Below are 15,935 nucleotides of genomic sequence, written 5' to 3' on the forward strand. Positions count from 1 at the left end.
ATCTTAAATGGGGTTACAAAGAGGACTTGAAGAACAGACTTCCTCTCTGCTGGAACAGGCTCCAGAAAGTTGGAGTGCTGGCTGTTACTGTAATTTTGATGAGTCTGGGGCAGATGGAAGTAGAATTTCTCCAAAGGCAAATAAACATTTCGAGGCTTCAGGCAGCTCTATAGAGAGTGGCAGGAAGGTCTGAGGGGAGGTACGGGCAATCTGTGCTTGGATATGTAGCAAATAACAAGACGTTCAAAGGCCCCTGGGAGTTCTGGAAATGAGGTAGAAGTCTCAGCCATCAGACAGCTGGGGCTGTAGGAGGACGACGGCTCTCCCCTGACATGAGTCTTCACCCAGACTGATGGCACAGGTGGAAGTGGAGAGAGTATTTATGCAGCAAGACATCCAGCTCGGCTTCAGATGCTACACTCCAGGCCCCAGAGAAGACACTGAAAACTGAGGCAGAATCGGTGATCCTATGCTGAACGTGCCCAGTGGTCATGCCTGGCGAGATCAAGTCTAAAGCTGCTATTTGTACCTGGCTGGAGTGCGGCGGCACGATCTCGACTCACTGCAACATCCTCTTTCCAGATTCAAACAATTCGCATGCCTCGGCCTCCTGAGAAGCTGGCCCTACAGGCGTGCACCACCACGCTCATGTAAGTTTTGTATTTTTGGTAGAGGCAGAGTTTCACCTTCCTGGCCGGCCTGGGCCCAAATTCCTGACTTCATGTGATCCTTCCGCCTTGCCTCACAACATTCGTACACTTTTTGAAGTCACGGATCTGCCTGAAAAGGGGATAGAAGTTTTAAATCTCCCCGGGATGGAGGAGGCAGACACAAAATTTCAACACAAGGACAAGAGCTTCAAGTGACTAAGTTCTATCCAGGTACCTTTTGGTAAGATCTCTTGAAAAGCACCTACAAAGATAAAAACGAGCCTGAACAATATAGTAAGACCCATCTCCACTAAAAAGAAAATAAAAATATAGAAAGGCATGGGGGCACAGGTTTTAGTCTCTGCTACTTGGGAGGCTGAGGAAAGAGGATCCCTTGGGCCCAGGGGTTCAAGGCTGCAGTGAATTAGAATTATGCCATTAAATACAAGACCTTGTAGAAGAAAGAGAAAAGTGTGGGAGAGAAAAAGGAGGAGGATGAGAGGGGGAAAGGGAAGAAAAAAGTAGGAAGAGGGAATAGTGAGAGGGAAAGAAAGAAAAGAAAAGAAAAAAAAGAAAGAAAGAAAATAGAAAAGAAATGAGAAAAACATATAAACCTTCTGGCCAGGGAATTCCACTGTTAAAAATTTACTCTGTGAGAGAATGGTGTTCTCGACAGAATAATTTTAACAGAAAACCTGGGAAAAACTCAAGAGCACTTCATTATGAAACTAGCTGAATACATTCCATTCCATGGACTATTACATGGTCATTTCCACTACACGGGAGATGCTGATTTTATTAGGTACATATATTAACTCCACGTGCTGATTGTGTGCATAGATCATCTCGGAAAAGAATCACCAAAGGAACCGTAACAGTGGTTGGCTTCGAGGAGGGGCGGGAGAGCGGCTTTAAGGCTGCACCAACACCAACTGATAGAACTTTTTGCAATAAAGACCATATTTCCGGGCCATCTGCGGCTGTGGAGCACTTGAAATGTGGCCCACGCAGCCAAAGAACCAAATCTTTCATTTTCTTAAATGTTAATTTATTTAGATTTTTTTTTCTTTTTTGAGATGGAGTCTCGCTCCGTTGCCCAGGCTGAACTGAAGTTGCATGATCTTGGCTAACCGCAACCTCTGTCCCCGAGGTTCAAGCACTTCTTTTGCCTCAGCTTCCAAAGTAGATAGGGTTATATGGACTCACCGCCACATCCTGTTGCTTTCTGTGTTTTTAGTATAGATGGGGTTTCACCATGTTGGTCAGGCTGCTCTCAAACTCCTGACCTCAGGTAAGCCACCCGACTCGGCCTCCTAAAATGCTGGGATTACAGGCATGAGCCACCGTATCCAGCCTCACATAGATTTCATAAACACATATGCCACAAGCTGCCATATGGGAGACTCGGTTCTATACTCTTTCATAGTTTTTGAACTTTGAATCATTTAAATGCATGGCCTATTTTTTTGAGTTGTAGCACTTAATAGAATAGTATTTAGATTGTATTAATCTAAATAAAATCTACCATAGAATTTAGATTGTACCAGTGAATGCTAATATATAAAAAATTTGCCAAGGTGTATGTGTGTGTGTGTGTGTGTGTGTGTGTGTGTGTTCATGTACACGTTTATATGTATGTATATTTCACTTTTATTGAGTTAGTCTAGCTCTGCCACCCAGTCTGGAGTGTGGTAGTATGAATCTGGCTCACTGCAACCTCTGCCTCTAGGGTTCAAGTGGTTCTCCCGCCTAAGCTTCCCGAGTAACTGGGATTACAGGTACGCACCACCACATCCAGCTCATTTTTGTATTTTTAGTAGAGAAGGCGTTACACCATGTGGGCCGGGCTGGTCTTGAACTCCTGATCTCAAGAGATCCACCTGCCTTGGCCTCCCAAAGTACTGAGGATTACAGGCATGAGCCAGCATGCACAGATAAAAAGATGTGTTTTTTGAGAAAAATGAACAACATACAAACAAAAAATAGGGAAAAGCTGGGGGTGGTGGCTCATTCCTATAATCCTAGCTCTTTGGGAGGCTGAGGTGCGAAGATCGCTGGAGTCCAGGAGGTTAAGGCTGCGGTGACCCATGATTGCACCACTGCCCTCCAGCATGAGTATTGCAGCAAGACCCTGCCTCAAGAAAAACTAAAATTTTAAAAAACCAAAACCTAAGCATGACAATTGGGTTATCAGGCTTTTTTATTATATGTGCCATTCTCAAACCTTGTTACGGTATCATCACATCACTCATCCGACACTAAAAAATAAAAAATAAAACCCAGAAACTCAAACTAAAAATATTTGCAAATCTATAGTGTTATGCGTTGTGCTCTGTCTCCCCGAAAGACGCTGAAGCCCTATGCCGCAGGGTCTGTGGATGCGACCTTATTTGGAAATAGCCTCTTCACATGTGATCGAGCTAAGCTGAGGTAATGAGGGTGAATTCTAATCCAGTGTGCCTGGTGTCCTTATAAAAAGGGGATGTGTGGACAAAGACACCTACAAAGGGAAGACGGTTTCAAGACAGAGACAGAAGACCACCTGCAAGCCAAGGAACTCTGGAGGCTCTGAGAATCCATGAGCGAGACCTGGGACAGACCTCTCTCACAGCCTTCAGAGAAAAAACAAACAATAAAAAATCCCTTGATTTCAGACCCCTGGTCTCCAGAACTGTGAGAATAAATCTCTGTGGTTGAAGCCACACAGTTTAGGGTACTTTGTTAAGGCAGCGCTGGGAAATGAATGCAGAGTTCTTGGGGCACGCATCAACACTTCTGAAGGAAATGTAAGACGTGCAATGCTTGAACTTACAATTCATACCTTTCTCTACTCTGAATTCTTTTTTTTGAGAGGCAGGGTCTCACTCTGTCACCCAGGCTGGAGTGCAGTGGCACAAGCATGGCTCACTGCAGCCTCCAGTTCCTGGGCTGCAGCAATCCTCTTGCCTCAGCCTCCTGAGTAGCTGAGACTATGGGCACATGCCACTGTGCACAATTTTTAAAAAATGTTTTGTAGAGATGGGGTCATGCTATGTTGCCCAGGTTTACCTGGAACTCCTAGCCTCAAGTGATCTTTCCATCTTGGCCTCCAAAATTCTGGAATTATAGGTATAAGCCATTGTAACTGGCTTGCATTTTAAAAAACAAAAAGAAAAACAAAACCAGAATCTTCATATATTGCCCAGGCTGGAGTCCAGGGACATGATCTTGGCTCACTGCAACCTCCACCTCCTCGGTTCAAGCAATTCTTTTGCCTCAGCCTCCCGAGTAAGTCAGCTTATAGTCTCCTACCACCACACCTAGCTAATTTATGTATTTTTATTACAGGCGAGGTTTCACCTGTGGGCCGGGCTGGTCTCGAACTGCTGACTTCAGGTGATCCGCCCACTTCAGCCTCCCAAAATGCTATGATGGTGGCTCACTGCAACCTCCACTCCTGGGTTCAAGCAATGCTCCTGCCTCAGCCTCCCAAGTAGCTGGGATGACAGGTTCCTGCCACCATGCCAGTTTTTGTACCTTTAGCAGAGACGGTGTTTCACCATGTTGGCCAGGCTGATCTTGAACCCCCGACATCAGGTGATCCGACTGCTTCAGCCTCCCAAAAGGATAGGATAACAGGCATGTGCCACTGTGCCCGGCCCACTTCTGTTATTATTACAGTGTAATATATAATGAAATATTTACACAACTCACCGTAACGTAAAATTAGTGGGAGCCCTGAGCTTGTTTTCCTGAAACTAGAGCATCCCTTCTGAAGGTGACAAGAGACATTGACAGATAAACAGGCATTGGATTCTCATAAGGGGCATGCAGTCCAGCTCCCTCGCATGTGCTGCTTACGGTAGGGTTTGCATTCCTATGAGACTCTAACGACGCCACCGATCTGACAGAAGGTGGAGCTCAGGTGGTGATGCCAGAAATAAGGAGCGGCTGTGAACACAGATAAAGCCTCCCTAGCCCGTTCGCTGCTCACCTGCTGTGCTGCCTGCCCAGTTCCCAACAGGTGAGATGGGCACGGTGGCTCGCGCCTGTAATCCCAGCACACTGGGAGACTGAGGCAGGTGGATCACCTGAGGTTGGGAGTTCGAGACCAACCTGACCAACATAGAGACACCCTGTCTCTACTACAAATACAAAAATTAGCCTGTCATGGTGGCTCATACCTGTAATCACAGCTACTTGGGAGTCTGAGGCAGGAAACTGGCTTGAATCTGGGAGACAGAGGTTGCAGAGAGTCAAGATCATGCCATTGCATTCCAGCCTGGGCAACAAGAGCAAAACTCCCTGTCAAATTAAAAAAAAAAAAAAGCCCGGGTGCAATGGCTCACACTTGCAATCCCAGCACTCTGGGAGAATGAGGAGGGCAAATCACCTGAAGTAAGGCGTTTGGGACCAGACTGGCCAACATGGTGAAACCCTGTCTCTACTAAAAATACAAAAATTAGCCAGGTGTGGTGGTACATGCCTGTAATCCCAGCTACTCAGGAGGCTGAGGCAGAAGAATTACTTGAGCCTCGGAGATGGAGGTTACATTTACCTGAGATAGCACCGCTGCACACACTGAGACTCTGTCTCAAAAAGAGAGAGAGAGAAAAAAAAAAAAAAGAAAAACAAAAACAGGCTACTGGTACAGATCCGTGGCCAGGAGGGTTGGGGACCCAAGCTGTAGACAATATGTAATGATCAAATCGGGGTAACTGAGACAGTCATCACCTCAAATATTTATCTTTTGTTTTGGGAATAAGAAAATTCTTCTCTTCTAGCTATCTTGAAATATTCAAATAAATTCTCGTTCACTGTAATTTCCCTTGTGCACTATTGATTACTGTAACATATTCCTTCTATCTAGGCCTTCTGGTCTTTCATTCATTCTTTTTTAAAATTATTTTCATTTATTTCTGAGACACTCTCTCTCTTTCTGCCAGGCTACAGTGCAGTGACATGGTCTCGACTCAATGTAACCTTCATCTCCTGGGTACAGGCAATTCTCCTGTCTCAGCCTCCTGAGTAGCTGGGATTACAGGCGTGCATCAGTATTCCTAGCTAACTTTTTTTATTTTTAGTAGAGATGGGGTTTCACCATGTTGTCCAGGCAGGTCTCGAATCCCTGACCTCAAGCAATCCACCCACCTCAGCCTCCCAAAGTGCTAGGATTACAGGCGTGAGCCACAGCACCCGGCCATTTATTATTCTTACATTCATTCATTCTATGAATAACTACTTCCTGGTTATCATATACCTGACAGGGTTCCGGGCTCTGGGCAAACAGCAATGAGCAAAACAAAGTTGCTGCTCTCTTAATGGATCCATCATTCTAATGAGGGGGAAAGAGACAGGCGATCCATAAACAAACCATTAACACAGACAGCACATCAGGTGGAGAGTGCTATGAAGAATAAAAACTAAAGCAGGTATGGCCAGGTGCGGTGGCTCCCATCTGTAATCCCAGCACTTTGGGAGGCTGAGGAGGATGGATCCCCTGAGGTTAGGAGTTCAAGACCAGTCTGGCCGACATGGTGAAATGCCATCTCTACTAAAGGTACAAAAAAGATAATTACCTAGGTGTGGTGGCAACTGCCTGTAATCCTAGCTACTCAGGAGGGTGAGGTGGGAGGATTGTTTGAACTTGGGAGGTGAAGGTTGCAGTGAGCCGACATTGCGTCACTGCACTCCAGCCCGGGGAACAGAGCAAGACTCTATCTTCAAAAATAAAAAAGTAAAGAGAAATCGGGTGCAGGTTAGAGTGCACTAGCACAAGCACGGGTGCTCAGGTGCTGGTGAAGGTGGTCAGGAAAGGCCTCTCTGTGAAGGTGATAGACATGAGGGCTGAGCCTGGCGACTCCTGAAGAGAGCAGCATGGGAGGGCCCTAGGTATTGGTCCCATTTGTGATCCTTTTGTTTTGTTTGGTTTGGTTTTTGACACAAAGTCTTGCTCCGTCACCCAGGCTGGAGTGAAGTGGCACAATCTGGGGCCACTGCAACCTCCACCAACTGGGTTCAAGGCACCTCAGCCTCCCAAAGAGCTCGGATGGCAGGCGTGAGTCACTGTGCCTTGCCTATGCATCAACATGTTTAAATTCTTCTGAAAGTTGTGCTTTAGGAAGAGTGTTCTGACAGCAATCAGAAATAAATGACAGAACGGCAGAACAAGAATCACGTCAGTGACAGGGTGGCTATGGACATTTGTTGGCCAGCAGCAAGAAAGCCACTCATACCCTGGATTCTACCTCTGCAGCCTGTCTGCACCTGAACTCTCCTCCCCACATCAGTGGAAGCCTAGAACTCTAAGAAGAGCAGACCTCAACAGCCGCTGTTACCTTCACCAGAATGATGGAATTAATTCATTCACACAGAAGATAGCAGAAACCCGGTGAGAACAGGATCCAGAATGTGTGGGTTTTGATGGACAGGGTGGTAGGATCAGGGAGGCTCCACTACCTCACCTCCTGAGGCCCACACTCCTTCCCCAGTCCTGCTCATCATAGAGACTAGAGTGACATGACCAGAAATGTAGACGCTTGGAAAGACACCAGCGACATAAAGAAGAGGAGGCCAGAGGTCCACAAGGTACACAGATCCTGGCCTCGGATGCCCAGGACTCTGTCCAGAAAGTCTCCCTCCCAGCCATGGAACTTGATGGTCCTCGAGTTCCTGAGGATAGAGCTGGTGAATCGGGCCCACAAGTCCTTCTGCCTCGTTTGCTCTCCTGGGATTGGAGGGAAGAGAGAGATGAAGACACAGCTGGTCCGGAATTCTGCCCTGCACCCTGACAGTCACCGTGCAGCAAATCCCGCTGATCCTTCCTACTGCTTCCCAAAGCTGTCTGTCTCTCCGCATCTCTGACCCTCAGTCCTGATCCATCCACCATCATCCTGTGCCTGGATTCCTGCAGGAGCTGACCCAGGACCACTGCCACAGAAAGGAGGCTTCTGGTGCCCAGAGAACAGAGGCTGCCCCTGAGCCCACCTGGGTATGGCACCATCAGGAAGGCTACCTGGAGGTGAGTAATGCCTGAGCTACATCTTTCTTCCTTTTACATTTTTGGTGGAGTTGTGGGGTCTCACTCTGTTGCCCAGGCTGGCCTCAAGCTCTTGGGCTCAAGTGACCCTCTGCCCCTGGCCTACTAAAGTACTGGGATTACAACCTGAGCTACATGTTAAATGGCCAGGAGGTGGGTTCTGGGCAGGCAGAGGATGAGGGCATGGAGCCGGGAAGAGGGATTGAAGGCTCTGAGACAGGGGACAACAAACACCTAGGCAGAGGGAGCAGCATGACTGAGAGGACACTCGGTGTGGCCAGAGGAGTACATGCGCGGCGTCACTTGGCACTTTAGGGTCAGGCAGGAGTTCGGGGTCTGTGCTTAACCGGGGAGGGGCATCATCAGAAGGTAGCTGCCTGGAGAAGGTATTTTGTTATTTCTTGAGATGGAGTCTTGCTTTGTTACCAGCCTGGAGTGCAGTGGCGCGATCTTGGCTCACTGTGATCTCTGCCTCCTGGGTTCGAGTGATTCTCCTGCCTGACATTCTGGAGTAGCTAAGATTATAGGTGCCTGCCACGATGCTCAGCTAATCTTTGTATTTTTTAAGATGGATGGCATTTTGCCATGTTGACCAGTCTGGTTTAGAACTCCTGAACTCAGGTGATCCACCTGTTTCGAACTCCCAAACTGCTGGGATTAGAGGCATGAGTCACTGTGCTCGGAGGAGGCCATGCAGGAGGCTGGCCAAATGACAGATAATTGGGACAGCTGGGCCTAGAGAGAAAATAAGTTCCTTCCCTTTATCCCCCTTCCACCTTTCTTTTCTTCCCTACTCCTTTCTTCTGCTCTCCTGCCTTGCTTTCTACCCTCTTTTTCCACCTCCCTCCTCCCTTTCTTCCTTGCCTCCATCATTCCTTCTCTTCCTCTTTCAACTCTTTCCTTCCCTCCATCTGTCCTCCCCTTTCCTATCTTTCCTTCCCTCCCTCCTTTTCACTCCTCCCCTCCCTCCTTTCTCCCCATCCCTCCCTTCTTCCCTTCCTCTTTCCTACCCTTCTCCCCTCCCTCCCTTCTTCCGTAGTTCTCAAACACTTGTCCAGCACCTTCTGCATGCAGAGCACTAACTAGATACTGAATCTGCCACAAAGAGTGTGCTGTGCTGCCGTGGAGCTTCTAGTCTAAGGAGAGCAAGGCCATTGGCCCCTTCCGGGTGCTTCTTGAAGGGCCCTTTAGGAAGTGGGAAGTGCTGGGGAACAGCAAAAATGAACCCCAAACAGGCCAAGGAAGAGAGATGCTGAAAGGAGAGGGATGGGCGGGGTGTGTCCTTGCTGAACGATGGTGAGGAAGGTGGACCTGACTGCAGGGGGTGCTGGAGGGGACAAGGGTCTTCTAGAGTGAGGGTGGTCCAGGCGGAGAGCAGCTAAAGCAGATGCCTGGAGAGATGTGTGAACATCAGGCAGGTGTGAGGATGGGGTAGGTGGGAAAGGGAGGGAGACGGGTGGAAGGTGAGGCTGGAGTCAATGAGGCAGCTCAGGGAGGGCCAGGTGGGCCACTGTGGGGCCTTTGGCTCAGACTGAGGAAAATGGGGCTGCTGTAGGTCTGAGCAGAGGAGGGTGTGATGAATTCAGCTCACACAGGTCTCCTGTGGCTGGAAGTGGAGAGAGGCTGGGGCGGAAGTAAGGAGTGAGCCAGGGCCTTGCTGCTGGATGCATTTTTCAGATGACGCCAAGCAAATCTGCTGACTGATGGGGTGCAGGAGAAAAAGGCATTGATCTGACCCGGGGCCTGGGGTCTGAACACTGGAGGGAAGAGCCGCCGTCCGATGCGATGGGGAAGGAGAGGGGCAGGTCTGCACGATGGGCAACTCGCAGAGACAAGAACAAAGCCAGACCCGCCGGATCCCACTCAGCTCTGCCCTCCCCATCGCCCACACCAGGGCCTGTGTCTTCCTCCCTACTTCCTGCCTGGTCCGTCTTTTCCCCCAAAAGCCGAACCTGAAAGTGATTCCTCTTCTTGCTAATAAAGAAACTCAGAGGCAGGTGGCTCAGGAAGACGGCGATGGTGGAGGGACCCAGGAGCTAGGCACGGAGGGGACAGAACCTCAGGAGATCCCAGGGAGCCCAGCTGCCAGAGGGGTGTGAACCACAGCGGCTCCATCTTGAATAGGAGATGCGTAAAAGGAGGCTGAGACCTACTGGGTTTCATTTCCAGGCAGTGAAGGCATTCTGAGTCACAGGATGAGACAGGAGGGCAGCACAGGATACAGGTCACAGAGACCTTGTCAGTAAAACAGGCTGCAGTAAAGAAGCCAGTCCAAGACCCACCGAAACCAAGATGATGACCAGAGTGACCTCTGCTCATCCTCACTCCTACATTTGCCACCAGCGCCATGACAGTTTAAAAATGCCATGGCAACATCAGAAAGTTTCCCTATAAGATCTATAAAAGGGGAGTCATGAATAGTCTAGCCCTCATTTAGCATGTCAGGAAGAAATGACCCTAAAGATGGGCACCAGCGCCCTCTGGGCTGCTCTATGGAGTAGCTATTTCATCTTCATCTTCTTAAAAAACTTGCTTTTTAAGGAAAGAATAAACTTACACTGTGGCTCACATTTGTAATCTCAGCACTTTGGGAGGCTGAGGCAGGTGGATCACCTGGTGTCAAGAGTTCTAGATCAGCCTGGCCAACATGGTGAAATGCTATCTCTACTAGAAATATAAAAATTAGCCAGGTGTGGTGACATGCACCTGTGATCCCAGTTACTCAGGAGGCTGAAGCAGGAAAATCTCTCGAACCGGGGAGGCGTAGGTCATACTGAGCCAAGATCACACCGCTACTCTCTATCTAGCCTGGGCAACAAAGACTCCATCTCAAAACCAAAACAAAACAACAAAAAAAGCAAACAAACAAACAATTGTGCTTTCACTTTACAGACTCATGCTGAATTGCTTCTTACACGAGATCCGAGGACCCTCCCTTGTGGTCTGGATCGGGTCCCCTTTTCTGTAACAGAGCTGCAGATCCTGAAGAGGGTCAGACTTGGATCCTAAGATGCGGAGTCAAGGAATGTGATAAGGACAGCCACCAGCTCCCAGGGATCTGGCTCATGGGGGTCTGCTGGGTCAGGAGGCGCCTGCTGAAGACGGAGTCCGTCAATGTCAGGGAGGGGAACCACCCACTTACACGATGGGGAGAGAGTCATATTCAAGAAAGAACATGCACACATACGAGTGGGACTGGGAGCTGTTCCTGGCCACAACAGTGAAGTTGAGACCTCTGGAATAAGGACTGGGTTCAAATCCTGACTCTGAGGATTGTGAGGGTGGCTTTGGGGCAAGTCCCCTCCCTAACGTGCAGTTCCCTTGTCTGCAAAATGGGTAAGAGTTGCCCTCATTTTGCATGTTTGCTTATTACATTTAAGTATCTTTCTAATCTTCATTTTACCTTCATGAAGGTTTTAAGACTTAGCAAATCATCATACAGATGCCCAGTTACCTTTGAAGACAAAAAGTAAATAAGGTTTTAGTTTAAGTCTTGTGCATTATTTGAGACACACACTGAGAGTTTGAAACTCTCACTTAACTGGATGTCCTGTTTTTTCTCTGGCAACCCTGCTCCCTACCAACGTGGTGCTTTTGGGATACATATCCCCCTGCCTCTCAGCTTTGATTTCTATATCTGGAAAATGTGGTAGTGGGAGGTAGAATAAATGATTTTTATGTTGCTCTGACTTTCTGAGAGCCCTTCACAAGTTACTTGAACCCATTCTCTCACCGAGCCCCACCCCAACTCCATTCTGCATGCCTCAATTTCCCCTCTCTGTCCTTAGGAACACTTTTTTTTTTTTGGAGATGGAGTCTCACTCTGTTACCCAGGCTGGAGTGCAGAGTCACGAACTTGGCTCCCTGCAACCCCTGCTTCCCAACCAATTCGGCTGTCTCAGCCTCCTGAGTAGCTAGGATGACAGGTGTGCGTCACTATGCCTGGCTAATTTTTATATTTTAAAACAGACAGGGTTTCACCATTTTTTCAGGCTGGACTCGAACTTCTGGACTCAAGTGATCTATTCACCTCAGCCTTCCTAAGTGCTGGGATTACAGGTTTGACCCACCCCACTCAGCTCAAAGAAAGTAGAACACCATTTTCTAATGTCGGGTCAGTTTGTTTCATTTATACGGCAATGGCGTCACCTGGTGGCTTCATGGAGGAGTGCCCTGAGGGTAAACCTCCCACAGCAGGGGTTGGCAAAACACTCAAAGGAATCTGACAGAAGATGACCACCTCTCTCTTGGGAAAAATGGTTCATAAAACTGTAGCAACCTCAGTATCCACCCTTCCTTCACCAGGATCTCATGGTGATGTTAGGAACTGTCTACCAAGAGGCAGGAAAAGTGCACAGGGAATGTGACATGGTGCATTATCTGCGGATATTTCGGTCTTCTCTGATTTTTTTTTTAAAGAGGAGTCTTGCTCTGTCCCTCAGGCTGGAGTGCAGTGGTGAAATCTCATCTAACTGCAATTTACACCTCCGGGTTCAAGCAATTCTCCTGCCTCAGCCTCCTTAGTAGCTTGGATCACAGGCACACGCAACCATGCCTGGTTCATTTTTGTATTTTTAGCAGAGACAAGATTTTGCCGTGTTAGCCAGGCTGATCTTGAACTCCTGATCTCAAGTGATCTGTCCAGCTCAGCCTCCCAAAGTGCTGGGATTACAGACATGCACCCCCATGCCTGGTTTTCTCACTTTATTTTTTCTTTTATTTTTTAGATGGAGTCTCACTCTGTCACCCAGGATGGAGTACGATGGTGTGGTCTCTACTCACTGCAACCTCCACCTCCCGGGATTCTCAGCCCTCAGTCTCTCGAGTAGCTGGACTACAGGCATATGCCACCACACCTGGCTAATTTATGTATTTTTGGTAGAGATGGGATTTCACTATGTTGGTCATGATGGCCTCAAACTCCTGACCTCCAGTGATCCTTTCACCTAGGTTTCCTAAAGTGCTGGGATTACAGGCATGAACCACCATGTCTGGCTATGGGTTTTCTTGAAAACCCACTATTCATCCTCCTTTGAATAGTGAACCTCTCAAAAGCTGTAACAAACATGGAAGAGCCACTGGCCGGGTATGCTGGTTGGTGGCAGGGGGGCTGGGGTCCCAGCAGTTGGCATCCCCTTTCCCAGGATGTACACATGGCCTCATATACCAGTTCTTTTATCTCCTAGGTCAGCTGGTCAATACCGTCTGGGTAAAAAAAGGAGACCAGATCTTGTTTTCATCCACGTTTGAAGCCAATGTCACCACCCACGACATTGCTGTCAGTGCGTGCCCAAGCCCCCGGTAGCCTAGAAAAATTAAGACCTGGTTCATTAACCATACACCTACCAGACCCGACCCAGCCAAAACATGAAATGGACTGGGCTCAGTGACCCACATCTGTAATTCTAGCACTTGGGGAGACCAAGGCAGGTGGATGTCCTGAGGTCAGGAGTTTCAGACCAGCCTGGCCAACATGGTGAAACCCCATCTCAACTAAAAGTATAAAAATGAGCCTAGGATAGTGGTGCAAACCTGTAATCGCAGCTACTCAGGAGGCTCAGGTTGGAGAATCACTTCAATACAGGAGGTGGAGGTTGTAGTGAGCCGAGATTGAACCATTGCATTCCAGCCTGGGCAGAGCGTGAGACTCCATCTCAAAAAACAACAGTAACAACAGAAACACAAAATCAAACAACGCCTTTTTTTTTTTTAGAGACAGAGAGGGACTTCCTGTGTTGTCCAGGCTACAGTGCAGTGGTACAATCATAGCTCACTGCAGCCTCTTATTCCCATGCTCAAGCAATCCTATCACCTAAGCCTCCTGAGTAGTTGGGATTACAGGTGCATGCCACCATGCTCAACTAATATTTGTGTGTGTGTGGAGATGGGACCTCACCATGTTGGCCAGGCTGTCCTCAAACTTTGGGCATCAAGGGACCCTCCCTTCTCAGCCTTCCAAAGTGCTGGAATTACAGGCATGAGCCTCTGATCCTGGACAAAACCTAATTACACATTCATGAATGACCAAGGGCATGATGGCTCATGTCTGTAATCCCTTTACTTTGGGAGGATGAGAGGATATCTTGAGGTAAGGAGTTCGAGACTAGCCAGGCCAATAGGATGAAACCCCATCTCTACTGAAAGAATACAAGGCCGGGAGTGGTGGCTAACACCTGTAATCATATGACTTTGGGAGGCTGAGGTAGGCAAATCATGACGTCAGGAGTTCGAGACCAGCGTGGCCAACATGGTGAAATCCTCTCTATGAAAAATACAAAAATTATCTGGGTGTGGTGGTGCGCCTCTGTAATCCTAGGTACTCAGGAGGCTGAGGCAGGAGAAATGCTTGATCCCAGAAGGTGGAGTTTGCAGTAAGCTGAGATCACACCAATTTATTCCAGACTGAGGGACAGAGCAAGAATCTATCTCAGAAAAAAAAATTAACCAGGCATGGTTGCATGCTCCTGTGATCTCAAACTACTCTGGAGGCTGAGGTGGGAGGATTTCTTGAACCAGGGAGAATGAGGCTGCAGTGAGCTGAGGTCATGCCACTGCACTCCAGCCTGGGTGATAGAGCGAGACCCTGTTTCAATAAATCAATAAATAAGATAAAAATTTATTGTCTCCCAATTGGGAGGCCGGAAGTGTAGTTGGGTGTCTGCAGGCCAGGCTCTCTCTGGAGGCTCTGGGACAGCAGGCATCCCTTGACTTATAGTGGCCATTGTCCTTCTATGCATGTCTGTGTCTGTGTGAAAATTTATTTTTGGGCAGGCACAGTGGCTCACACCTATAATCCCAGCACTTTGGGAGGCCGAGACAGGATTGCTTGAGCCTAGAAATTCAAGTTTAGCCTGGGAAACATAGTGAGATACCATCTCTACATAAAATACAGAAAATTAGCTCGGCATGGTGGAACACACCTGTAGTCCCAGCTACTCAGGAAGCTGAGGTGGAAGGATCATTTGAACCCAGGAGATTGATGCTGCATTGAGCTATGATCACATCACTACACTCAAGCCTGGGTAATAGAACAAGACTGTCTCAAAAAAAATATTTTACTCTTTCTTTTTTTTTTACTGGCAACAAATTTCCCTTTTAGTAAGGACACCAGTTATATGGGATCAGGGCCCCACCATCATGACCCATTTTAACTTGATAACCTCTGTAAAGACCCAGTCTCCAGATAAGGTCATGCCTGTAATCCCAGCACTTTGGAAGGCTGAGGTGGGAGGATCACTTGAGGCCAAGAATTCAAGACCAGACCGGGCAACACAGTGAAACTTCACCTCTACAAAAAAATAAAAAAAAATAGCTTGGTGTAGGGGTGTGTACCTGTAGTCTCAGCTCCTTGGGAGGCAAGAGCACAGAGTGAGCCCAGGAGGTTGAGGATGCAGGCATCTGTGATTGTGCCACTGCCCACCGTCTGGGCAATAGCAAGACCTAGTCTGTCTCAAGAGAAAATAAAAAAGTTTGCTGATCCAATGTGGGGTAATTTTTTATAACTTTAACTCGGTATTTTTTCATATTGCTTAGCTTTTCCACATGAACTCTGTGATTATAACAAGAAAATAGCAGTCACATTACATTTTTTTGTTTTTTGAGATGGCGCTCTGATCTTGTTTCCCAGGCTGGAGTGCAGTGGCATGATCTTTGTTCATTGCAACCTCCGCCTCCTGGGTTGGGCGATTCTCCTGCCTCAGCCTCCTGAGTAGATGGAACTACAGGCACATGCCACCCTGCCTTGCTCATTTTTGTATTTTTAGTAGAGAGGAGAATTCACCGTGTTGGTCAGGCTGGTCTCAAACTCCTGGCTTCAAGTGATCTGCCCACCTCAGCCTCTCAAATTGCTGGAATTGCAGGCATCAGCCACTGCATCCGGCCATTCTTATCTTTTTGTCCACAGAAATAACCAGCATTTCAATTTTTGTTTGTCTTGTTTTTCTTAAATGAAAACAAACTAGCAGTTATAATTGGGAGGACAATTTGCATTATGGGAATCTGGGAGTCATGCCAATTTCTGTAATCAAAATTGGTAAAAAAAAAACTGGGGTTATGCGATGGGGTGGTGGCACACGCCCATAATCCCAGCACTTTGGGGGACTGACGTGGGTGGATCACCTGAGATCAGGAGTTTGAAACCAGCCTGGCTAACATGGTGAAACCCCGTCTCTATGAAAAAAAAAAAATACAAAAATTAGTCAGGCCTAGTTGTGGGTGCCTGTAATCTCAGTTACTCGTGAGACTGAGCAGGAGAATAACTTGAGCCT

The 15,935-nt window shown here is 47.8% G+C and overlaps 1 protein-coding gene and 1 pseudogene across 1 annotated transcript in view; one reads left to right on the top strand and one right to left on the bottom strand.

Annotated features, from left to right (window-relative positions):
- LOC144581483 (uncharacterized) overlaps positions 1–15,935 on the bottom strand; it is a gene marked incomplete at its 3' end in the record, with an annotated part of 88,755 nt that overhangs the window by 11,547 nt on the left and 61,273 nt on the right. The window lies entirely within an intron of this gene.
- On the top strand, positions 2,811–2,908 carry LOC118149370 (small nucleolar RNA U13; annotated as a pseudogene).

The sequence above is a fragment of the Callithrix jacchus genome, chromosome 1, assembly GCF_049354715.1.
Source record: "Callithrix jacchus isolate 240 chromosome 1, calJac240_pri, whole genome shotgun sequence".
Taxonomy (NCBI): Eukaryota; Metazoa; Chordata; class Mammalia; order Primates; family Cebidae; genus Callithrix; species Callithrix jacchus.